We start from the raw sequence: 26,352 nt of genomic DNA, 5'->3' as shown, positions 1-26,352 counted from the left end.
TGAACATGAGGTAAAAATGGATCTGCTTGCTATATAGGTATCATGGAGTTTTTTCAGACAATTCAGGATCTAAATACTGTGCAAAGAGAGACATAATATATATTTTTAAACTGTTACAATATTTGGGTCATTGCTGCTACTGAAGTAACAATCCCATATCAAAGACTTGGTTGGACAGCTGTACCTTCAGTATACCTTCAGTCAGACTAGGCTGGTGGGTCAAGAGGCTTTTCTGTGTCTGCAGACTACTAGGCCTGTCAAGCAGCTACTAGGCCTGTCTGATCACAGTGGAGGCTAAAGGAGCCTTCTAACTCAGAAGCTCTGCTATGTGTGCCCACTGGGCCATACAATGTAAGGGGCTGTGTTACTTCACTGGCTGGTGGGACATGATGTAACGATATAATGACAAATCACGATGTGCGTCCTAAATGGAACCTTATTCCCTAAATAGTGCACTATTTTACCTCAAACTTCCTAAGTGTTCAATTAAGTGTTACCCACAATGAGGCTGATTTGAGGAATGTATCTCCTCTTGTAAAGATCCACTGGTTGTGAGTGACTGGACTGGTAATAATGACAAATAGCCATAGGGAAAACACCATAATCACCATGTTCTAGCCCAGGGCTCTCCAACTCTTTTCCCAAAGAGCTTCCATCCTGTAGGTTTTCGCTCCAACCCAAATCTAACATACCTAAATTGTTTTATTTATATTTTACTAGGCAACTGGGTTAAATGCCTGTTCAGGGGCAGAACGACAGCCTAGGAACAGTTCAGGCAGCTCGGGGGTTTGAACTTGCAACCTTCCAAAGAGCTTCCATCCTGTAGGTTTTCGCTCAACCCAAATCTAACATACCTAAATTGTTTTATTTATATTTTACTAGGCAAGTGGGTTAAATGCCTGTTCAGGGGCAGAACGACAGCCTAGGAACAGTTCAGGCAGCTCGGGGGTTTGAACTTGCAACCTTCCGGTTCCTAGTCCAACGCTCTAAACAATAGGCTACCCTGCCGCCCCCTAATAAACTAATAATTAGCTGGTTGATAAGCTGAGTCAGGTTAGTTACAGTTGAGATTGGAGTGAAAACCTCCAGGAAGGTAGCTCCCAAATGGCACCCTATCCACTATAGTGCAGTGCACAACTGTTGACTAGGGCCCATAGGGCTCTGTTCAAAAGTAGTACACTACTATGTAGGAAATACAGTGATATTTGGGACACATCCTTACTTTCTTTCAGACTGGTTCTCATCATATAAGGCCAGAACAAGCCAAAGCCCACGGCACTAAGCCTGTACATTTACAAAACATGAATCACCTCCTGCAGAGGGTTATACAAGCAATGCCCACTACTGTACGTCAGCAGAATTATTTGGTTGACATTATCCTACATAGGCTCATTAGGCTTGCCAATTCATATTCACAACAACATGAAAAAAAAACGAATTTGGCCTGATCTTCAATTGCTGACTGATATTATGATAAACAAAGAGTATTTAACAAAAAATAGGGAAAAGAGAACATTGACTTTGAAGAAACAAGGGTGTTGTTCAAGAACAGTTTGACACAATTAAATAGGTGGGTTCACTGTGCTGCCATGGAGGTGATGTCCTATGAGTCCCCCCAAAAAGTATCTACTGCAGGGGTATTCAACCGGTGGTCAAGGTACTGTAGGGGTATTCAACCGGTGGTCAAGGTACTGTAGGGGTATTCAACCGGGGGTCAAGGTACTGCAGGGGTATTCAATCGGGGGTCAAGGTACTGCAGGGGTATTCAACCGGGGATCAAGGTACTGCAGGGGTATTCAACCGGGGATCAAGGTACTGTAGGGGTATTCAACTGGGGATCAAGGTACTGCAGGGGTATTCAACCGGGGATCAAGGTACTGCAGGGGTATTCAACCGGGGGTCAAGGTACTGCAGGGGTATTCAACCGGGGGTCAAGGTACTGCAGGGGTATTCAACCGGGGATCAAGGTACTGCAGGGGTATTCAACCGGAGGTCAAGGTACTGCAGGGGTATTCAACCTGGGGTCAAGGTACTGCAGGGGTATTCAACCGGGGGTCAAGGTACTGCAGGGGTTCTACAATATTTTAAAGTGATCATTTATTTATTTGTTCAATGTTTTTATGAATATCGCCAGCAACAACGGAATAAACCCATTTTGACAGGTGTATAAAATTGAGCACAGCCATGCAATCTCCACATTGGCAGCAGAATGGCCTTACTGAGGAGCTCAGTGACTTTCAACGTGGCACTGTTATAGGATGCCAACTTTCCAACAAGTCAGTTTGTCAATTTCTGCTCTGCTAGAGCTGCCCTGGTCAACTGTAAGTGCTGTTATTGTGAAGTGGAAACATTTAGGAGCAGCAACATCTCAGCCGTGAAGTGGTAGGAACACAAGCTCACAGAACAGGACCGCCAAGTGCTGAAGCATGTAAAAATCGGCTATCCTCAGTTGCAACACTCACTATCGAGTTTGAAACTACCACTGGAAGCAACATCAGCACTAGAACTGTTTGTTGGGAGCTTCATGAAATAGGTTTCCATGGCCGAGCAGCTGTACATAGAGCCTAAGAACACCGTGTGCAATGCCAAGTGTTGGCTGGAGTGGTGTAAAGCTCATCGCCATTGGACTCTGGAGCAGTGGAATCACGCTTCACGATCTGGCAGTCCTACGGACAAATCTGGGTTTGGCTGCCAGGAGAACGCTACCTGCCCGAATGCATAGTGCCAACTGCCAATTTGGTGAAGGAGGAATAATGGTCTGGGGCTGTTTTTCATGGTTCGTGCTAGGCCTCTTAGTTCCAGTAAAGGGAAATCTTAAAGCTACAGCATACAATGACATTCTAGACGATTCTGTGCTTCCAACTTTGTGGCAACAGTTTGGGGAAGGCCCTTTCCTGTTTCAGCATGACAATGCCCATGTGCACAACGCGAGGTCCATACAGAACGGTGTGGGAGAACTTGACTGGCCTGCACAGAGCCCTGACCTCAGCCCCATCGAACACCTTTGGGATGAATTGGAACGCTGACTGCGAGCCTGGCCTAATTGCCCAACATCAGTGCCGACCTCACTAACGCTCTTGTGGCTGAATGGATGCATGTCTCCACAGCAATGTTCCAACATCTAGTGGAAAGCCTTCCCAGAAGAGTGGAGGCTGTTATAGCAGCAAAGGGGGGACCAACTCCATATTAATGCCCATGGTTTTGGAATGAGATGTTCAGCGAGCAGGTGTCCACATACTTTTGTTCATGTAGTGTATCTTTCTTTCTAGGCTATGTTATAGTTTATACCTCCTCTTCCAATTATAATGTCAGGATGTCAAAATAATTAAAAACTATGTACCAAATCTATTTATTTAAAAATTTTGATTATTTCTCCTTGCCATTATCATTCACTTGATGATGAGAAAATAGTTTGCTAAGTTATCATGGGGTCCCTGGTCGCCGGTTTGCCTGGGACGGGTCCCTGGTCACCTGTTTGCCTGGGAGGGGTCCCTGTGCAAGGAAATACCCCTGATCTACTGAATCGGATAAGGGCCACGCTGGGAATTGTTAAGTGTATGTGCAGCCTACCTCCACAGACATCATTGTAGTGTAGTTCAGTTTCCTACTTCACAAACCATTCCATGACAGCTATAGCCTACATCCCTTAAGGGAATATAAGAATCCTTTATAAACATAAAAAAAAATACAAAAAGCAGACCACACACGCAAAACACATCATAAACCAAACAAAATTAACATTCCGTTGACGCAAGCAGAGCACAGACTGCCTCGATATGTGTTGTTACATTGTAACAACACGTAACAGCTGCGTCCAAACAACATGTACAGCTAATCTGTAACATTTACATTGTAACAACATGATGTTATGTATCCAGGTTACCTTGAATTCAGACTATTGCTTGTCAGTTTTCTTGAGGAAGGACAGGAGCCTTGTTTTCCATCCAGACTATCCTTTCAAACGACCTTTTCTAGTCGTTGCAGTTTGGCTCAAGTATTATCGACAACAGCCTTGCTGTCAGTGGACATCAACATTTATGTCTCTCTCTCTTCTTAAAAAGTATAATAGACAGCTCTAGTAGTTGGTGCGCTTATCAAAATCAACTGTTCGGTGGAAAAATGTCATTTGTATGCGTTATAGAGCCGCAAAAGCTCAGGAGGGGGAATTGCTGTATTCTGAGATATGTGGCACCGCGAAGAGCCCTCTGTCGAGCACAAGGCGTCATGAACAGGGTTTTCCCTGATTATGAGGTAATCCCTTTCAGTGTTTGGGAAGGAAAAACACAAGCCTAAAACAATTAATGTACCAGTACTGCCACCTGCTGTTTGGATTGGGTCGTATTATGGAATAATGTTTATTTATAGAATATATCGGCCTATAATCTGTAAAACATTTTTTACCAGTAGGATAGACAATACAACAAGACTCACTGAATATTAGCAATCATTGATTAAACTGCTTCTTAATTGTTAAGAGTCAACGTGTTTTGGCCCTTAGCCTTCGCCAGGGTTGGGTTTTACAGATAGAGAAATGAAGGAGGATGTTATATATATTTTTTCTAAATGACCTCCTTCCATTGAAAAGTACAACACGATGTACCCACAATCTATTGATCAGTTTACCTCTAAAAACAATTTATGAGATTTTTGAACTTCATTAACATCACATGTTGTTTTGTATTCCCATTGTGATTGGTTCCTGAACATGAGAAAATATATTAGTGAATTCGGGTGGGTAGTTGCCCCGACCAGGATTTTAACCTGGGACCAGCAACTGGCTCAGGATTTGAACCTGGGACCAGCAACTGTCAAGCCAACACCTGAACCGTTACACCAAGAGGTCCAAACCTCTTGATGAGGTTGCAAGGTGTTGTGTTAAAGTCATTACATTGCCCCCTTCCTTTAGGAGAGCATGTCCCCACGGTTCTCTACACCAAATCCCTTGCACGTACACACCTCTCTAGCCCATCCCACACCAAGGTAGCAAATTCCAGGGGTAGCTCTGACCAGGACTCAAAACCAGTTCCAGCGTTTGTCAGGGCAACACCTTAACCAAGAGGTCTGAACCCCTAGGGGTTCAGGCTAGGTGTTGGGTTAAGGTCGCTGTAATATAAAAGCCTCCATCTCTGACTGTTAAACCTGCAAAGCTGCATTCTGCATAATTCCGTCTTGAATTAAATAAATTGAATGAAATAACAATAAAGAAGCATTTTTTCAACTTCTGACTTCCTTCCAAGACCTGCTGAATTTCCTCTTCACAACAACTGAAGTGAGGACGTAGGCTACGGCAAACACTCTGTTTCTACTTTTGTAATTGAAAAAAGTTCTAGGAGATATGAACAAGAAAATAAAAACATTAACCTCAAAAACAAAAAACCTTGCAACCTTTTTTCCTGATACATGTTTTCATAGCCCTAGTACCTCTGTCAAAGTGCAAAGGACATCAAACTAGCTACTCTGTCTTTCCTCAGCTAAATTGTACCATTACTTTTTGGCAAATAGTGGTACCAGCAGCAGCTCACATACTTTCTCCAATGTCTTTAATAAGTCATTTTTATTTTTTACAGTAGCTTACCTTTGGTAAATATCTGTCTACATAGAGGTCACAATGTTCACAGACATGACCAGTGTTTTGAATCCTGTGCTGGACTACTATCCTTCCCTTTCCTGTCTTCCCCTGCACTCCCATCACCAGAGGCTAACAGATCCATCAGGAGCATCAAATAAATCACACCAAAGTGTGTGTGTGTGTGTGTGTGTGTGTGTGTGTGTGTGTGTGTGTGTGTGTGTTTTGTGTGTGTGTGTGTCTTATAATGCTGCCAGGCAGATAATGATTGGTGGTTGGCGTTGTCTTTGGATTCACTCTACCTGGATGCGTTCCAAATGGCTCCCTAGTCCCTATGCTCTGGTCAAAAGTACTGCACAATACAGGGAATATGGTGTCATTTGGGACATAGCCCTACCTGATGCTGGGTGAATTTCCCAGAGAACAGTCCCTAGGGCATGAGTGTCAGAGACACATCAGAAACTGAAACCTAAAGCAACATCAATGGCAGTCTCTGAAATATTACACCTGATATAGAGGAAAGGCTTAATTTTTTTTAAAGACACCTACACAATGTTTTTCTGTCACCTGATACCCTATTAATTGAAGGGCTGATGACAGCTTTATTGAGTGTACATTATGTTTGTTAAGTTACTGTCACCATATGGATGTCATGTACATGTGAGTCACTATTTTAGAGTACGGAAGTACTGCAGGGTAGTGGAGACTGATGGGAGGAGCTGTAGGAGGATGGGCTCAATGTAATGGCTGGAATGGAATAATTGAACTGTATCAAACACATAAAAAATATGGAAACCACGTGGACTCCGTTCCAGCGATTCCATTCCAGCCATTACAATGAGGCTGTCCTCCTATAGCTCCTCCCACAGCCTCCACTGCTGCCAGAGTTGGATGCATTTCTGTACTGAAGATGTGAAGGCTTTAATCCACTAGATGGTGCCAAATAGCTTATTATGAGGACATGGGTTCACTCACAGCCCTAGAGCAGCATTTATCAAACTCGGTACAGACCCGTCTGTGCTTTGTAGCCAACTCTAGCCTGGTCCCAGATCTGTTTGTGCTGTGTGCTGTACAGCCAATGGAAAGAGTTGTCTACACAGCACAAACAGACCTGGGACCAGGCTACTTGTCTACTGTACTACCCCCCCAAAAATGGACTGGAAAATGAAATATTAATGATTACAAAAAAACACTCCAGTTAGTGTAACATAACTTGGTCCATTTTCAGACAAAACTGCTCGTGTGTATTAATTATGGGCTGCCTTCTTGCCAAGATTGGAGAGCAAATCAAGGTCCCAAGCACCTTATTCCCTATGTAGTGCACTGCTTTTTACAAGGACACATAGGGCTCTGGTCAAAAGTAATGCACTACATAGGGAATAGGGTGCCATTGGATGCAACCTAGGACCAGTTGTTGGAGAGCTGATGTCTTACTCAGGACAAGGGAGAATCAGTGACCCTAGGCAGAATTATACAACAACCATTTCAATATTTAATTTAACCAACATCAGCCAGACAGGAGCAGGAGAAAACACTGCATACCAAATCATACCCAGGTGGCCAGTCGGCACCTAGCTGAATAGTACAGTAGCTGGTGGTGTCTGCATCCCAAATGGCACCCTATTCCTTATATAGTACACTACTTTTGACCAGAGCCCTATGGGCCCAAGTAAAAAGTAGTACACTATATCATGATTAGGGTGCCATTTGGGATGCACTGGTCTTTCTGTGAAACAACTCAGCAAAATGTTTAAGAAGACAGGAGACAAAAGAGAGCCTCCCAAGTTGTTGATGCAAGTATTATGAGGTGGGATTGACCTGCTTCTCCCACCTCAGCATGTCATTGACATCGCCATAATGTTATGTTTCAGCTGATTTTCTGCTGCATTTTTACAACACTTTTGTCGTTTAAAGGGCAATCTGGGATTGGTACATCCATTTCCATCCCTCAGTGGAATGGTGGTGTGACCACGTTGTTGTTGTTTGAATACCAAATTTCCCCGTTAACATTTGAAAACTTTTCTTGTGTTGTCGGGGATCAAGACATATCTGGGAGTGTAACGGCAGATTTCCTCTTCGTCTGAAGAGGATTAAGGATCGGACCAAGATGCAGCATGGTAAGTGTTCATGACGATTTAATAAAAATGAACTGAACACTGAAATACAAAACAATAAACGATGTGATGAAACTGGCGACAAACACTCACACGGAAACAAACACCCACAAACCAACAGTGAAACCCAGGCTACCTAAGTATGATTCTCACAACTAACGACACCTAACGACACACTAACGACACCTGAGTCTGATTGAGAACCATACTAGGCTGAACACAAAAACCAACATAGAAAACCAAACATAGACTGCCCACCCCAACTCACGCCCTGACCATACTAAATAAAGACAAAACAAAGGAAATAAAGGTCAGAACGTGACAGGGAGTATCCCAGTATTGAATATAAAGATGAAGAAAAAAGACTAGCAAAAGATAACATTTGCGTTCACTTGATTTTTACATTTACATTTTAGTCATTTAACAGACGTTCTTATTCAGATGTTCTTATTTAAGGAGCAATTAAGGTTAAGTGCCTTGCTCAAGGGCATATTGGCAGATGTTTCACATAGTCAGCTCAGGGATTCAAACCAGTGACTTTTCAGTTACTGGCCCAACGCTCTTGAACTTTTCAAAACCCATTCACATCACATAGCCTTCCCTTCTTGCAGATATCACACTCAACTCCAGTGTACTTTACAATAATCATTCAATAAATGTGTGTTCTGCGTAGGAGAAAATCCCTCCACCCTGCAAAACCTTGATTGTTCAAAATGGAGGAGGAGAGCTCTGTGGCTCAGGTAGGCCTGGTCGTGTCCTGTGGTTTGGCCAGTGCTTTCATTAACTAACGCAAGCTGAAGTTGCCAGGAACACTGCACCGTTCTTCGCTTGTTCCGGTGTGCTATATGGACCACCCGCCGGTGGCGTTTGACTGACGACATTCTCCTCCGTTTCTTCATGGTCAACCGGTATGCCATCGGTAGAGAGCCATTTCTTCCCTGAGACAATCAGAGAGCACAAGTGTAGCCGAAAGTAGAATGATTAGATTTTTTTCCCGGTGACATCATCCACCCCTTTACAGCTTGCTAAATGAGCCAGTCACACTTCATATGCAATATATAGGATCATGATTAGATTATAAGTTTAATAGTCACATGTACAGGGTTGCAAGTGTAATTACAAGGTATGGCGAAAATCTTAATAAGCCCCAACAATAATGGTAGCTAAGTGCACAGACACAACGCACAAAACACAAAATACTTCCTCCAAGTCTGGTCACTGTAGCTAGTAACATTATAATTAAATCACAATGGATTTATTTCCACGAAGCAGCTGCCTGAGCTGCCTGCTGAGAGTCAATGCAGTGTCTTTACCTAGGTAGCACAACAGCTTACAGTTACTAGAGGCTTGGAGAGGCAGCCTCTGGAATACCCTGCCAGAGAACCTGAGGGGGCAACACTGGATCTTAAAACACACCTTTTAGCTTTGCTTTTTAGTCATTCAGTTTTTATTTTAATTCTTATTTTTTTTTATCTTCTTATGTTTGTAAGGTTCTGTATTTATTTTCTTAGTCAACCTTGTGTTCTGTTTTGTTGTTTTCTTGAACGTAGCCGTGTTTCTTTGTGTTCTTGAACGTAGCCCTGTCTTTCATTGTATTGTTCATTGGTTTCACCTGTGTTAGTTACTCGCCTGGTCTCATCAGCTCCTTATTTAGTTCAGTTCATTCTGTTTGTGCCTTTGTGAGGTATTGTTTGTTTTGACTCTACTAATCGTTTTAATAGCTTGTTTGTGAGAACGAGCCTTCAGTCCTAGTTTTGATTCACCTGCCTGTTTGCCTACCTGTGTATGACCATTGCCTGCCTGTGTATGACCTTTGCCTGCCTGTGTATGACCATTGCCTGCCTGTGTATGACCATTGCCTACCTGTGTATGACCATTGCCTGCCTGTGACCACAATTCCTGCCTTCTGCGAAATAAACACCTGCCGCACTCTGGGCGTGAATCTACACCGTTTTCTCCCTGACTATTCATTACAATGTTGTATAGTAAATATTTCCATTTTAATTATAATTGTTTTTATTCATTTTTTCCCAGTGAAGCACATTGCGTTGCATTCAATGCCTGAAATGTGCTGTTTAAATAAAGCTTGATTTGATACTAACTAGCGAATCATGCTAACCATTTAACTAACGTTAGCCAGCTAGCAAAACAATGTATCTATGGGCTGTATGCGATTATGGAGAGTGAATTAATGGTTTCCCTGTCATCTTTCTAGCTAGTTATCTAGGTGTGCCCATCTGGTTAATATCAACAAGGGCCTTTTACCACAATTGCAACATTATGGACTGTACGTTATTTATAATGAGGGATACCTGGAGAAAATCGGACCTATCTGAAATTAAAATGGATGGCCAGCTCTTCAGTAAAATATATTTTACCCGACCCTCCCTGAATGCTTGAAAAAAAAACAAGTGACCCTCCCCTATACCTAAAATGATAATTAAAACATAGTGGATAGCAGAAAACATGCCTACCATTTACCCTCACTCGTAGGAGACCAGAAGCTTAGATATGCAGTTTTAGAAATTGTTCTTCGTTTTGTAAGCATTACTTGGCAAAGTAGCCAGAATGCTGTGGATTCGCAGACCACCGTGGACAAGCACTGCATGAATATATCATCTTTGCAGTCCGAGAAAAAAAGTGCTTTTATTAATGCATTTCATTCAATTCTACATTATTTTACGTGACTGAAGACAAGCAGAATCGTTTTTAATACCACAACAGAGCATTACAACAAATGAGCGCATGTTGCAGCACCAGAGATATTTTGATTTCTATACAAGCTATTAGGAGGATAGTCATATTTTGGAATAGCGATAAAGTTGTCTATCAACAGTAAAAGTTGAGCTCAACAGAACCAATTACAACTGAAGTATCTGATCATCACTGAAGTCGAGACAAGCCAGTCGTTGTTTAACACAGCAGCCACATATTATCAGGTAGGCCTATAGGCACGTGTAGCGTTCACATATTTGTAAAACTTTTTTTCATGACATTGTTGTTACAAAATAGATTTGTGTTGACAGTAATTTAGGTATGGGGATATAAAAGCATCTGCTAGGCTAAATGAACAAACTAGGCATTAATACTGTACCTCACCGCATGATCCTCAAACCAAAGAAGAAAAGGGAATTCAAAGGCACTGTATAGCCTAATAAGGCATTTTTCCATTTCATTATTATTTAATTCTGAGTAATTATTATTTTTGTCATAATTTTATACCGCCTAAATGAGAAATTTATAGGCATGTTGTTGAAGTTCTGTTGTTGATGTGTTGTTGAAATGCTGAGTGCTCCTGCCAGCCTGAAGCGTGTCACAAATGCTTCACAATTGATTTCTTAAACGGCAGACTATAGCCTTAAAATAATAATGATATAGCCTAAATGATTCATTTTCCTTCATTCTTAGGCTACCTGGCTTGCTCATGACTGATTTAGAGTTAGTTTTTTGCTTAATAGCCTTTTGAAATGTCGAACGTCAATTAGTGACAGAATAGCACATTACATCCCAAGCAAAGTACAGTTTGTGTCTCCTCGGCTATAGAATGTTGTAGCGCAGCCTCTGAATGTCATAGAGGCAAATCAAAAATATCACATATGCATCTGAGTTGTTCTCCGTCATTTTACAGCTTGTTTCTAGCATAAAGAACTGCAGACTAAAGCGCCGTTATAGATTGCGCTATATAATCAGGTCCATGACATTTTTTTCAAATTCTTATGCTAACAAGGGGTAGGTCTATGCCATTTTCTTTAACAAAACCCCCAACACCCTCACATAACTTCTCAATTCGAGCTGGTTTTAACTTAACACAGCAAGCTCTTCACTGACACTGAGATATTTAAGGAGTGCATGGTCACTGAAGTGATTGGCTGACAAAGTCCATGGATGGTAGACTATAATTTAGTCTGTCAAACTGGTAGGTCTACCTCTTATTTCTGTAATGGGAATAAATAGGCTCCGACACAGAGCCCTCTTGTTGTTAGCAGCCAAAAGTCAAATTAAAATGAAGACTGTTTAAATGAATTAGGCCTTCTGGAATTAGCATACTTTCAGCACCCATGCGCTGTCCATCTCCGTGGCTGTCGCTTCATATTCATGTAAGTTATGTAAATTACTTGAATATGACTTATAATGAGGTCAATAACTATAATAAATAGCTTCATTATGAGCAATGAAACATATCGTTTTCATTCAAATCTATTATAGCAGTAGCAAGCTTACCTCCAGTCCTCATCTTCGCTCTCTCCCTCTCAAACTGAACAGGATATCCGTAGGTCTAGTCCGCACACACAGTTATTGAATCATTTTTGGGACCCCAAAAAATAATTCTGAAAGAATCCTTTGACTCACCTCCTGAAGTGTCACCGTACACAGCACAGTCATTGGTTAGGCAGCACAAAAAGGTTTACATCAGCAAGAGCAGGGCAGGCCGTGGCTCATGATTGGGAACGCCTTATCCATTGCATTGTGTAATGCAGTGCAGCCTAGTTTTATGTACACCATCCCAACAGTGCAAAAACTTGGGAAGGAAATACATTTTCTTAGAAACATAACTTTTCCCTGTGCTTCTCCGAGCATGCTCTTCATATAGCCAAGGCCTATAGCCTGTAGGTTATGGATCATTTGATTGAGACCACACTAGGCACACTTTATATTGCATGCCCAGCAGAGAATCAGGGGTGAAGGGCAGCATCGGGCACACATCGAGATACTGCAACAAACAACTAATTCTCAAACCCTGAGCAATATGAAATTTAACCCATTACCAATTACATGATCCTCCCATGGACTAAATTTAAAAAATGCTAAACCCTCCCCCTGACTCAAAAAAGCATGACCCTCCCCCATTTTCCCCACAAGGTAACGGCAACAATTGTGTAAATTTCGACCGCTCCCTTGGCGCTGGTAGATAGCTGGCTTGCTAGCTAACATTGTCAATCTAGACCAGAAAAACAACACACACAGACATGCAATGCCAAACAATGCTACTGCCACCTTCTGGTTTGGAGTATTTGAACAAGGCTGAGTGGCTGACGAGTTAAAGGTCTTTGCTGTGTGAACACAGAAGAGATTGACTGCCGACACTCTGTTCAGAGGTGCTAAGTATTGTCGGCAGGCAAATGTTTGACAATCCTACCGGTGTGTCTGAGCCTTTAGGCCAATTTACAATAGCAACACCTCCCGAGAAGGAATTTATTTAACTAGGCAAGTCAGTTAAGAACAATACATCACACAAAGCAGCCACAACTGTCAGTAAGAGTGTCCATGCATGAGTCTTTGAATGAAGAGATTGAGATAAAACCGTCCAGTTTTAGTGTTTGTTGCAGCTCATTCCAGTCGCTAGCTGCAGCGAACTCAAAAGAGGAGCGACCCAGGGATGTGTGTGCTTTGGGGACCTTTAACAGAATGTGACTGGCAGAACGGGTGTTGTATGTGGAGGATGAGGGCTGCAGTAGACATCTCAGATAGGGGGGAGTGAGGCAAAGGGTTTTATAAATAAGCATTAACCAGTGGGTCTTGCGACGGGTATACAGAGATGACCAGTTTACAGAGGAGTATAGCGTGCAGTGATGTGTCCTATACGAAGCATTGGTGGCAAATCTGATGGCTGAATGGTAAAGAACATCTAGCCACTCGAGAGCACCCTTACCTTCGATCTATAAATCACAGTTAGTTCGGCAGCTGGGGTGAAAGAGGAGCGATTACGATAGAGGAAACCAAGTCTAGATTTAACTTTAGCCTGCAGCTTAGATATGTGCTGAGAGAAGGACAGTGCACCATCTAGCCAAGCTCCCAAGTATGGGGTGGCAGGTAACCTAGTGGTTAGAGTGTTGAACCGAGCTGACAAGGTAAAAATCAGTCGTTCTACCCCATTCTTCTTACCAAAACACATGCCCTTTGTTTTGTAGGTGCTCAGAACAAGGTTAAGGGTAGAGAAAGCTTGTTGGAAAGCTTGTTTATTGCCCTACTTTTGACCAAAGCACTATAGGGCACATACGGCCCTGGTCAAAAGTATTGCACTATGTAGGGAATAGGGTGCCATTTAGGACTCAAACTGTTAGTGTTGACTCTTGAGACTAACCATATTTTATGACATAACAGAATAGTAATGTGTGAAGATTTTCTTTTCTTAATTTTTTGCATAAAAAAGGGTCATAACTTGATGTGGTGAATTGTGAACCTATCGTGAACCCCATCCACATGAGACTTCAATATGTGTTTGTATCATGCCCTATAATACAGAGTCTATATCATGCTCAATGGAGGCTATAACAGTTTCCTGGTTTAACTCACCAAGAACCACGGTCGTATTCATTAGGCAGAAAATGGAAGAAAGGGGACTGAAACAAGGAGGGACTACCTAGACTTGACCAATAAGAAACGTTAATTTTAATTTTCAAATTAATATAACTCTGTCTCAAAGCACTAGAGAGAAAGAAGCACAACAATATCCAACTGATCGTGAAAACTATGTACGGAAAAATGGATAAACACATGCAAACACAAACTCCAAGAATAATATGCTAGTCCAATCATTCTTAGAATTCCCCAACTGATAGAGCATCTAAGCCTCTTCAGAGAAAAAGTGAGAGAGAGAAAGAGACTTAGAGAGGGTTAACTTTGAGATGAAAAGCAGAGTACTTCTTGCTGAGAGGAATGAGAGAGAGAGGTTCTGTAACTTCTTATTGGATAGTTCAATAACATGGATGGTGGAACTCAAGGAATATTGCTTTCTTTTGTCTATTGCTTTATTTGTGTGTTCTGTACATTCTTTGGCAACACAAGAGTATATTTGCTCTGCCAATAAAGCGCATTGACTTAAAATTGAATCAGGAAAGCAGAGGGAAAAAATACTTTATTGCCATGAGTGAATGTGAAAAATTACTGTATATAGTACAGTGTATCATTTCATAACTTTCAAAACAAAAAGCTTCTTCTCGTACAGTGAAGTGCAGACATGTTTTTATTTTTTTAGCTGTGATATTTCTAAACACATCTCAGAGAGAGAGAAAATATCCAGAGACAAAAACAGAAAGGACTCCCCAGAATATGTACTCAGAGAGACGTGTGTGGTCAGACTATTACCCTCTACATGGTATGCTCTTAGAGTAAATAAGATGTCTACATTTTTCACCAACTTAGAATTTTCAGTTGTATTGTCTGGACTATTAAATAGGCAGACTTTGTCTGGCCTCAAGCGTTTCTACCCTATCTACTTAATGGAATGATCAATGGTCAAATTATCTACATGTGCTTAGAGTAATTGTAAACTGGGTGGTTCGAGCCCTGAATGCTGATTGGCTGACAGCCGTGGAATATCAGACTGTCAATATACCACGGCTAAGGGCTGTGTCCAGGCGTTGCGTTGTGCCTAAGAACAGCCCTTAGCCATGGTATATTGGCCATATACCACACCCCCTCAGTCCTTATTGCTTAATTCAATATAAGGTGACTCAGTGATGTCTAATATAAGAACAGTCAGGGATGTCTCTGAATTGAATTGTTTTGACTACATCCTCCGACTTTGTCTCAATCAAGTTCCTCTGTCATATCTACAGGGAAATAAATAGGCCAAACAGTAGCAAGAGAGAGAGAGAGAGAGAGAGAGAGAGAGAGAGAGAGAGAGAGAGAGAGAGAGACAAGGGTCTGAGGCCTTTTTGCTTGCTTTAACTTAGAACTCTGACTGCACCAGAATGTGAGATGAACAGAACCCAAAAATTGATGCTCTGTATTTGCTCCCTGTTTGGCTGAGGGCCGCACAAAGAGTGATCTGTCATCCCCAGCTTCATCTGCTCTGGCCCAAAGCGCCTCCTGCATGATGTCACCAGTAGCTCCCCTTACCCCATCCCCTCCCTTCCGCCAGGCCAGGATGAATGGGTTGTGGAGGTCATGGGTGGGTGAGGTATGGGTTAGGGTTAGAGCCGGGGCTGTGGCTGATGGGGTCATGACTGTCTGTCTGTGGGACAGTGTCCAGATGACCTTCTCACCCCCTCAATCAGCCACTCCCATCACCTCGAGCTGTTCTGCCAGGCCATCCGGCCCTGTGTGGGATTATGTTCCAGGCCTACTACCATCCTCCCACCCAAATAAGCTGTGTGGTATACACACACACACACACACACACACACACACACTGATTACAAACTGCAGCCCTACCTCCTCCAGTCTCCTAGGGTTTAAACACACTCTCTCCCCATGACTTCATCCAGGCCAGAGTCTCTATGGGGTAGGCAATACCCAGGACCCTGAGGTCTTACTGTTCTATACTGTAATTAATGGCTTTAACAGCCACAGGCAGTGTGTGTGTGTGTCTGGCCCAGCCAGAGTGTTCTTTCTCAGTCCTCGTTATGTTGGGTGATGAACAGTAGAGGTCTGGAGCGTTGACAGACTCCAAGAGCAGGATGAATTAAAAGGCTTGTGTGAGGATTTGTTATTCCTCTGTAACAATCCCCCTCTCGTCCTCTCCTCTTCTCCTCTCCACAGTCCAGCTGCAGCCTGCCTTCAGCCCCCTGGACAGACACAGAGAGAGGAGAGGGTTATTATTATTGTAACCACAGGACTGCTGATTGGATTAGCAGCTGGACAGCCTCAGCACAGGACTTCATCCCAAATGGCACCCCATTCCCTATACAGTGCACTACTTTCGACCAGGGCCCATAGGGTTCCCCATTTGCTTCTGATCGAAAGTAGTGCACTATATAGCGAAACTGGTGCCACTTGGGACGCACTCAGAGTCACCACTTTCCCAAGGACCAGTGTCAGAGAACATAGGCCCCCTATAGCTCTGATTATGGTCCAGTCAGCGTGTGGATGATTATTAACCCAAGTAGGATTAATAATCCACACTGTAAAACAACATGCACACACGTGCACACACACGCACACACATACACACACACTTCCCATGTGCACCTCCAGCTCCAACTCTGTGAAAGCATGAGGAATGTTTCTTAGTGGACTCATCCCAAATGGTCCCCTATTCCCAATTTAGTGCAATACTTTTGACCTGGACTGGTGACTGCTGTGAATGTATGTACAATGTGGTGAGCACTTCCTTTCCCACTGATTCATATAAGCACTGTAGCAGTGGGATGTGTCACACCCTGACCCTAGTATTCTTTGTTTTCTTTGTTATTTTGGTTAGGTCAGGGTATGACATGGGTGATGTTGCTGTTTTTTTCTTGTCTATGGGTTTTGTATGTTCATGACATCCCAGCTCCCCGCATCTGCCGGGCTAGGGTGAGGATCCAGCCAAGGCAGATGGTGCCAGCCCTGCTCTCCAGACAGCCAGTGGGTCTCCTCGGGCCAGGATATCCTGCGCCGGCGTTGCGCACAGAAACTAAAACAAGAGGCTCCCACGCTGAGGTCTGTCCAACGCTGGTCCGACCAAGCTGACTCCACACTCCAAGACTGCTTCCATCACGTGGACTGGGACATGTTTCGTATTGCGTCAGATAACAATACTGACGAATACTCTGATTCAGTGTGCGAGTTCATTAGAACGTGCGTTGAAGATGTCGTTCCCATAGCAACGATTAAAACATTCCCTAACCAGAAACCGTGGATTGATGGCAGCATTCGCGTGAAACTGAAAGCGCGAACCACTGCTTTTAATCAGGGCAAGGTGACTGGTAACATGACCGAATACAAACAGTGCAGCTATTCCCTCCGCAAGGCTATCAAACAAGCTAAGCGTCAGTACAGAGACAAAGTAGAATCTCAATTCAACGGCTCAGACACAAGAGGCATGTGGCAGGGTCTACAGTCAATCACAGACTACAAGAAGAAATCCAGCCCAGTCACGGACCAGGATGTCCTGCTCCCAGGCAGACTAAATAACTTTTTTGCCCGCTTTGAGGACAATACAGTGCCACTGACACGGCCCGCAACGAAAACATGCGGACTCTCCTTCACTGCAGCCGAGGTGAGTAAGACATTTAAACGTGTTAACCCTCGCAAGGCTGCAGGCCCAGACGGCATCCCCAGCCGCGCCCTCAGAGCATGCGCAGACCAGCTGGCCGGTGTGTTTACGGACATATTCAATCAATCCCTATACCAGTCTGCTGTTCCCACATGCTTCAAGAGGGCCACCATTGTTCCTGTTCCCAAGAAAGCTAAGGTAACTGAGCTAAACGACTACCGCCCCGTAGCACTCATTTCCGTCATCATGAAGTGCTTTGAGAGACTAGTCAAGGACCATATCACCTCCACCCTACCCGACACCCTAGACCCACTCCAATTTGCTTACCGCCCAAATAGGTCCACAGACGATGCAATCTCAACCACACTGCACACTGCCCTAACCCATCTGGACAAGAGGAATACCTATGTGAGAATGCTGTTCATCGACTACAGCTCGGCATTCAACACCATAGTACCCTCCAAGCTCGTCATCAAGCTCGAGACCCTGGGTCTCGACCCCGCCCTGTGCAACTGGGTACTGGACTTCCTGACGGGCCGCCCCCAGGTGGTGAGGGTATGCAACAACATCTCCACCCCGCTGATCCTCAACACTGGGGCCCCACAAGGGTGCGTTCTGAGCCCTCTCCTGTACTCCCTGTTCACCCACGACTGCGTGGCCACGCACGCCTCCAACTCAATCATCAAGTTTGCGGACGACACAACAGTGGTAGGCTTGATTACCAACAATGACGAGACGGCCTACAGGGAGGAGGTGAGGGCCCTCGGAGTGTGGTGTCAGGAAAATAACCTCACACTCAACGTCAACAAAACTAAGGAGATGATTGTGGACTTCAGGAAACAGCAGAGGGAACACCCCCCTATCCACATCGATGGAACAGTAGTGGAGAGGGTAGCAAGTTTTAAGTTCCTCGGCATACACATCACAGACAAACTGAATTGGTCCACTCACACAGACAGCATCGTGAAGAAGGCGCAGCAGCGCCTCTTCAACCTCAGGAGGCTGAAGAAATTCGGTTTGTCACCAAAAGCACTCACAAACTTCTACAGATGCACAATCGAGAGCATCCTTGCGGGCTGTATCACCGCCTGGTACGGCAACTGCTCCGCCCACAACCGTAAGGCTCTCCAGAGGGTAGTGAGGTCTGCACAACGCATCACCGGGGGCAAACTCCCTGCCCTCCAGGACACCTACACCACCCGATGTTACAGGAAGGCCATAAAGATCATCAAGGACATCAACCACCCAAGCCACTGCCTGTTCACCCCGCTATCATCCAGAAGGCGAGGTCAGTACAGGTGCATCAAAGCTGGGACCGAGAGACTGAAAAACAGCTTCTATCTCAAGGCCATCAGACTGTTAAACAGCCACCACTAACATTGAGTGGCTGCTGCCAACACACTGACACTGACACTGACTCAACTCCAGCCACTTTAATAATGGGAATTGATGGGAAATGATGTAAATATATCACTAGCCACTTTAAACAATGCTACCTTATATAATGTTACTTACCCTACATTATTCATCTCATATGCATACGTATATACTGTACTCTATATCATCGACTGCATCCTTATGTAATACATGTATCACTAGCCACTTTAACTATGCCACTTTGTTTACATACTCACCTCATGTATATACTGTACTCGATACCATCTACTGTATCCTGCCTATGCTGCTCTGTACCATCACTCATTCATATATCCTTATGTACATATTCTTTATCCCCTTACACTGTGTATAAGACAGTAGTTTTGGAATTGTTAGTTAGATTACTTGTTGGTTATTACTGCATTGTCGGAACTAGAAGCACAAGCATTTCGCTACACTCGCATTAACATCTGCTAACCATGTGTATGTGACAAATAACATTTGATTTGATTTGATTTGATTTGTGTCTCCCGTATGTCTGCACAGCCCAGTGCGTCCTGTGCCTGCGCCCCGCACGTGCCGGGCTAGAGTCACCATCCAGCCAGGACGGGTTGTGCAGGCCATTAGCTCGAGACCTCCAGTGCGTCTTCATGGTCCAGTCTATCCAGTACCACCAGTGCCAACACCATGCACCAGACCTCCAGTACGCCTCCACAGCCCAGTACATCCTGTTCCTCCTCCCCGCACTCGACCTGAGGTGCGTGTCTCCAGCCCAGTACCACCAGTGCCGGCACCACGCACCAGGCCACCAGTGCGCCTCCAGGGTCCAGTACTCCCTGTTCCTGCTCCTCGCACTTGCCCTGAGGTGTGTGTCCCAAGCTCGGTACCACCAGTGCCGGCACCATGCACCAGGCCTATAGTGCGCCTCGCCAGTCCAGAGTGTCCTGCAACAGTACCCAGTCCAGAGTGTCCTGCAACAGTACCCAGTCCAGAGCGTCCGGCAACAGTACCCAGTCCAGAGCGTCCGGCAACAGTACCCAGTCCAGAGCGTCCGGCAACAGTACCCAGTCCAGAGCATCCGGCAACAGTACCCAGTCCAGAGCATCCGGCAACAGTGCCCAGTCCAGAGCGTCCGGCAACAGTACCCAGTCCAGAGCATCTGGCAACAGTACCCAGTCCAGAGCGTCCGGCAACAGTGCCCAGTCCAGAGCGTCCGGCAACAGTGCCCAGTCCAGAGCGTCCGGCAACAGTGCCCAGTCCAGAGCGTCCGGCAACAGTACCCAGTCCAGAGCGTCCGGCAACAGTGCCCAGTCCAGAGCGTCCGGCAACAGTGCCCAGTCCAGAGCGTCCGGCAACAGTACCCAGTCCAGAGCGCCTGGCAACAGTGCCCAGTCCAGAGCGCCTGGCAACAGTGCCCAGTCCAGAGCGTCCGTTAACAGTACCCAGTCCAGAGCGTCCGGCAACAGTACCCAGTCCAGAGCATCTGGCAACAGTACCCAGTCCAGAGCATCTGGAAACAGTACCCAGTCCAGAGCATCCGGCAACAGTGCCCAGTCCAGAGCGTCCGGCAAAAGTGCCCAGTCCAGAGCGTCCGGCAACAGTGCCCAGTCCAGAGCGTCTGGCAACAGTGCCCAGTCCAGAGCGTCCGGCAACAGTACCCAGTCCAGAGCGTCCGGCAACAGTACCCAGTCCAGAGCGTCCGGCAACAGTACCCAGTCCAGAGCGTCCGGCAACAGTACCCAGTCCAGAGCGTCCGGCGACAGTACCCAGTCCAGAGCGTCCGGCGACAGTACCCAGTCCAGAGCGTCCGGCGATAGTCCGCAGACCGGAACCTACCACGACGGGTCGCAGTCCGGAACCGCCAGAGTCTCCCTCTAGTCCGGATCAGCCAGAGTCTCCCTCTAGTCCGGGATCCGCCAGAGTCTCCCTCTAGTCCGGATTCGCCAGAGTCTCCCTCTAGTCCGGATCCGCCAGAGTCTCCCTCTAGTCCGGATCCGCCAGAGTCTCCCTCTAGTCCGGATCCGCCAGAGTCTCCCTCTAGTCCAGATCCGCCAGAGTCTCCCTCTAGTCCGGATCGCCAGAGTCTCCCTCCAGTCCGGATCCGCCAGAGTCTCCCTCCAGTCCGGATCCGCCAGAGTCTCCCTCCAATCCAGAGGCGCCACTCACTCCAGACTCGACCATCAGTCCAGTGGTGTTCTCTAATCCATGGTTGGCGGTGAGGGTTCCCGCTCCAGAGACATTAAGTAAGTGTGACGAGTCAGAAATGGGACCACGTTCCGAGCCAGAACCGCCACCTCGGATTTATGCCCACCCAGACCCTCCCATATAGTGTTAGGTGTGCGGCCGGGAGTCCGCACCTTTGAGGAGGGGTACTGTCACACCCTGACCTTAGTATTCTTTGTTTTCTTTGTTATTTTGGTTAGGTCAGGGTGTGACATGGGTGATGTAGGTGTTTTAACTTGTCTAGGGGTTTTGTATGTTTATGAGGGTGTTTCCTATCTAGGTGTTTTTGTAAGTCTATGGTTGCCTAGATTGGTTCTCAATTAGAGGCAGCTGTCTATCGTTGTCTCTGATTGGGAACCATATTTAGGCAGCCATATTATTTGGGTATTTTGTGGGTGATTGTTCCTGTTACCAGTGTTCCTATGTGTTAGTGGTCACGGTACAGGACTGTTTCGTCTTCGTTTATTGTTTTGTTCGTTGTTTAAGTATCCCTTTATATAATGGATTATCATCACGCTGCATTTTGGTCCTCCTCTCTTTCACCCGAAAACAGTCGTTACAGGGTGATACTAGTATTGACCTCTAACCTCTATTTCCAAGGATCATGGGCTTGATCAGGAGGCATTCAAATTTCATGGGAATAAATTAAAATAAAATAAATATCATAATTTATTACCTTTTTCGTATGCAGGACCCACAGACAAAATCTATCATAATCATTTCCTGGTTCCAATATTCAAAGATTTATTTCAGATTGAAGTGTTAGGGAGAGGTTTGATCATTTCATTTCTTAAACATTGGATTATAATCTGTGTGTTAGCAATCAAAGAATGAAATACAAAAATGATTAAGTAAGGGCTTAATCTGTTCTACTCTGATGAAGTATACTGGACCGTATTGTATTGAGTGGACCTCAGGAAAGCTGAGCCAGTTAATACACTTCGGGAGTTACTTGCTGAAGTCTCCTTCAAGTAGGAAGCACCCTTAAAACAGACATCTGTGAGCCCAGACATAACACAAACGGCAGGCACTACCCCAGACGGTCAGCACTAAAAACAGCTGACATATTCAAGTTACACATCAAGATCTGCCTTAGTGCAGAGGAAGCTATTACCTCTGCTTTCCTTAAGGCTGAACGGCAGGTTTAAATCACAGGCTAAGTGAGGCTTATTGCCCTACATGTCACATTGACTTTTATTTATGGGTTATCTCATAACCCAGAACCAAGTCTGCATCCCAAATGGCAACCTATTCTCTGTGCACTACTTCCCCAGGACTCATAGGGAATAGGGTGGCATTTTGGACACAGATTAACTCTCGCGTGCAGTCTGTCACAAGAGACTAATCTATGTCTTCATCCATTTTGTCAAAAGTCATTTGAAGTGGCCTATATATAGAAGTAAGGGTGTGATTATTTATATCCCTTTCAGTGAATGTTTAATGACCAGGTTGTCACACCTGACTTCAGTTTGGCCCGCAGGCACACACACACACACACACACACACACACACACACACACACACACACACACACACACACACACACACACACACACACACACACACACACACACACACACACACACACACACACACACACACACAAACACACATTTTCAGAACAGCAGTGATTGCCAATGAAAGGGAATACATCTACCGAGCCCACTGCAAACAAACATATGTCTACTTGGCAGCTTAGTCAAAATATGTCTAGTTAGGAAAGCAAATAATCCTAGGTGATTGATTCCATTATTGGATTTAGGCGATTCTTGACTGTGCCTAACATATTTTGTCTAAAAGCAATATGCAGGCATGTCCATGAAGTCTAAGGTTTTGGACTACTGTAAGTACATGTGTAAGGTTGCAACATTTCTGGAATTGTCCAACCCTTTATGTTGTATGTGTGTCTAAAGCGGTACTATAGTATTCATCTAATGAGGTTCAGTTTTCTTGTACTTATTACTAGTCTGACTGAGCAAACTGCCAAAACTGTCTTTTTTTTCATAAAGAAACTTGGTTCTCTTTTGATAGATACACTACATGACCAAAAGTATGTGGACACCTGCTCGTGGAACATCTCATTCCAAAATCATGGGCATTACAGTAATATGGAGTATGCCCCCCTTTGCTGCAATAACAGCCTCCAATCTTCTGGGATGGCGTTCTACTAGGTGTTGGAACATTGCTGCGGGGACTTGCTTCCATTCAACCATGAGCGTTAGTGAGTTTCGGCACAGATGTTGGCCGTTTAGTTCTGGCTCGCAGTCGGCGTTCATCCCAAAGCTGTTCGATGGGGTTGAAGTCAGGACTCTGTGCAGGCCAGTCAAGTTCTTCCACACAGATCTTGACAAACCATTTCAGTATGGACCTCCCTTTGTGCATGGGGGCATTTTCATGCTGAAACAGGGAAGGGCATTCCCCAAACTGTTGCCACAGTTTCACTTCACTGGAACTGAAGGTCCTAGCCCAAACCATGAAAAACAGCCCCAGACCATTATTCATCCTCCACCAAACTTTAGAGTTGTCTCTATGCACTGGGGCCTGTAGCGTTCTCCTGGCATCCGCCAAACACAGATTAGTCCGTCGGACTGCCAGATTGTGAAGCATGATTCATCACTCCAGAGAACACATTTCCACTGCTCCAGAGCCCAATGGCGGCGAGCTTTACACCACTTCAGCCGACACTTGGCATTGCGAATGGTTCTCTTACGCTTGTGTGCGGCTGCTTGGCCATGGAAATCCATTTCATGAAGCTCCTGACCAACAGTTATTGTGCTGGCATTGCTTCCAGAGGCAGTTTGGAACTCAGTAGTGAGTGTTGCAACTGAGGAAAGGCGATTTTTACGGGCTACGTATTTCAACACTCGGCAATCCCGTTCTGTGAGCTTTTTTGGCCTACCACTTCGTGGCTGAGTCGTTGTTGCTCCTAGACACTTCCACTTCATAATAACAGCACTTACAGTTGATAGGGGCAGCTCTAGCAAGGCAGAAATTTGACGAATTGACTTGTTGGAAAGGTGGCATCCTATGATGAAAGTCACTGAGCTCTTCAGTAAGGACATTATACTGTCAATGTTTGTCTATGGAGATTGCATGGCTGTGTGCTCGATTTTATACACTTCTAAGCAACGGGTGTGGTTGAAATAGCCAAATCCACTAATTTGAAGGGGTGTCCACATACTTTTGTTTATATTGTGTAGTGTACAGAACCTGTCAAAAGTTTGGCCACACCTATTCATTCAAGGGTTTTTCTTTATTTGTACTATTTTCTGCATTTTACAATTATAGTGAAGACATCAAAACTATGAAATAACACATATGGAATCATGTAGTAACCAAAAAAGTGTTTATATATGTGTATATATAAATATATATATATATATACAGTGAGGGAAAAAAGTATTTGATCCCCTGCTGATTTTGTACGTTTGCCCACTGACAAAGAAATTATCAGTCCATAATTTTAATGGTAGGTTTATTTGAACAGTGAGAGACAGAATAACAACAAAAAAATCCAGAAAAACGCATGTCAAAAATGTTATAAAGTGATTTGCATTTTAATGAGGGAAATAAGTATTTGACCCCTGTGCAAAACATGACTTAGTACTTGGTGGCAAAACCCTTGTTGGCAATCACAGAGGTCAGACGTTTCTTGTAGTTCGCCACCAGGTTTGCACACATCTCAGGAGGGATTTTGTCCCGCTCCTCTTTGCAGATCTTCTCCAAGTCATTAAGGTTTTGAGGCTGACGTTTTGCAACTCGAACCTTCAGCTCCCTCCGCAGATTTTCTATGGGATTAAGGCCTGGAGACTGGCTAGGCCACTCCAGGACCTTAATGTGCTTCTTTTTGAGCCACTCCTCTGTTGCCTTGGCCGTGTGTTTTGGGTCATTGTCATGCTGGAATACCCATCCACGACCCATTTTCAATGCCCTGGCTGAGGGAAGGAGGTTCTCAACCAAGATTTGACGATACATGGCCCCGTCCATCGTCCCTTTAATGCTATGAAGTTGTCCTGTCCCCTTAGCAGAAAAACACCCCCAAAGCGTAATGTTTCCAGTTCCATGTTTGACGGTGGGGATGGTGTTCTTGGGGTCATAGGCAGCATTCCTCCTCCTCCAAACACGGCGAGTTGAGTTGATGACAAAGAGCTCCATTTTGGTCTCATATGACCACAACACTTTCACCCAGTTGTCCCAATCGTTCAGATGTTCATTGGCAAACTTCAGACGGGCATGTACAGTGCCTTGCGAAAGTATTCGGCCCCCTTGAACTTTGCGACCTTTTGCCACATTTCAGGCTTCAAACATAAAGATATAAAACTGTATTTTTTTGTGAAGAATCAACAACAAGTGGGACACAATCATGAAGTGGAATGACATTTATTGGATATTTCAAACTTTTTTAACAAATCAAAAACTGAAAAATTGGGCGTGCAAAATTATTCAGCCCCTTTACTTTCAGTGCAGCAAACTCTCTCCAGAAGTTCGGTGAGGATCTCTGAATGATCCAATGTTGACCTAAATGACTAATGATGATAAATACAATCCACCTGTGTGTAATCAAGTCTCCGTATAAATGCACCTGCACTGTGATAGTCTCAGAGGTCCGTTAAAAGCGCAGAGAGCATCATGAAGAACAAGGAACACACCAGGCAGGTCCGAGATACTGTGGTGAAGAAGTTTAAAGCCGGATTTGGATACAAAAATATTTCCCAAGCTTTAAACATCCCAAGGAGCACTGTGCAAGCGATAATATTGAAATGGAAGGAGTATCAGACCACTGCAAATCTACCAAGACCTGGCCGTCCCTCTAAACTTTCAGCTCATACAAGGAGAAGACAGATCAGAGATGCAGCCAAGAGGCCCATGATCACTCTGGATGAACTGCAGAGATCTACAGCTGAGGTGGGAGACTCTGTCCATGTCCGTCGTATATTGCACAAATCTGGCCTTTATGGAAGAGTGGCAAGAAGAAAGCCATTTCTTAAAGATATCCATAAAAAGTGTCGTTTAAAGTTTGCCACAAGCCACCTGGGAGACACACCAAACATGTGGAAGAAGGTGCTCTGGTCAGATGAAACCAAAATTGAACTTTTTGGCAACAATGCAAAACGTTATGTTTGGCGTAAAAGCAACACAGCTGAACACAC

General features: G+C 44.6%; 1 protein-coding gene across 4 annotated transcripts in view; it reads right to left on the bottom strand.

Moving 5' to 3' along the window:
- LOC139415003 (probable E3 ubiquitin-protein ligase RNF144A-A) overlaps window positions 1-4,215 on the bottom strand; it is a 40,673-nt gene extending 36,458 nt beyond the window's left edge. For 2 of the 4 annotated variants that reach the window (XM_071162706.1, XM_071162709.1), the window contains exon 1: window positions 3,884-4,215. The gene's annotated coding sequence lies outside the window, so the exon portion shown is untranslated. Of the gene's footprint in view, window positions 1-3,570; window positions 3,646-3,883 lie in introns of all 4 variants that reach the window. The other 2 variants (XM_071162707.1, XM_071162710.1) reach the window with 2 other exon arrangements.
- Between the last annotated feature and the right edge of the window lie 22,137 nt (window positions 4,216-26,352).

This window comes from Oncorhynchus clarkii, chromosome 8 (assembly GCF_045791955.1).
Source record: "Oncorhynchus clarkii lewisi isolate Uvic-CL-2024 chromosome 8, UVic_Ocla_1.0, whole genome shotgun sequence".
Classification (NCBI taxonomy): Eukaryota; Metazoa; Chordata; class Actinopteri; order Salmoniformes; family Salmonidae; genus Oncorhynchus; species Oncorhynchus clarkii.
Note: the sequence above shows the minus strand (reverse complement) of the source record. Positions and strands in the feature narration are given on the sequence as shown.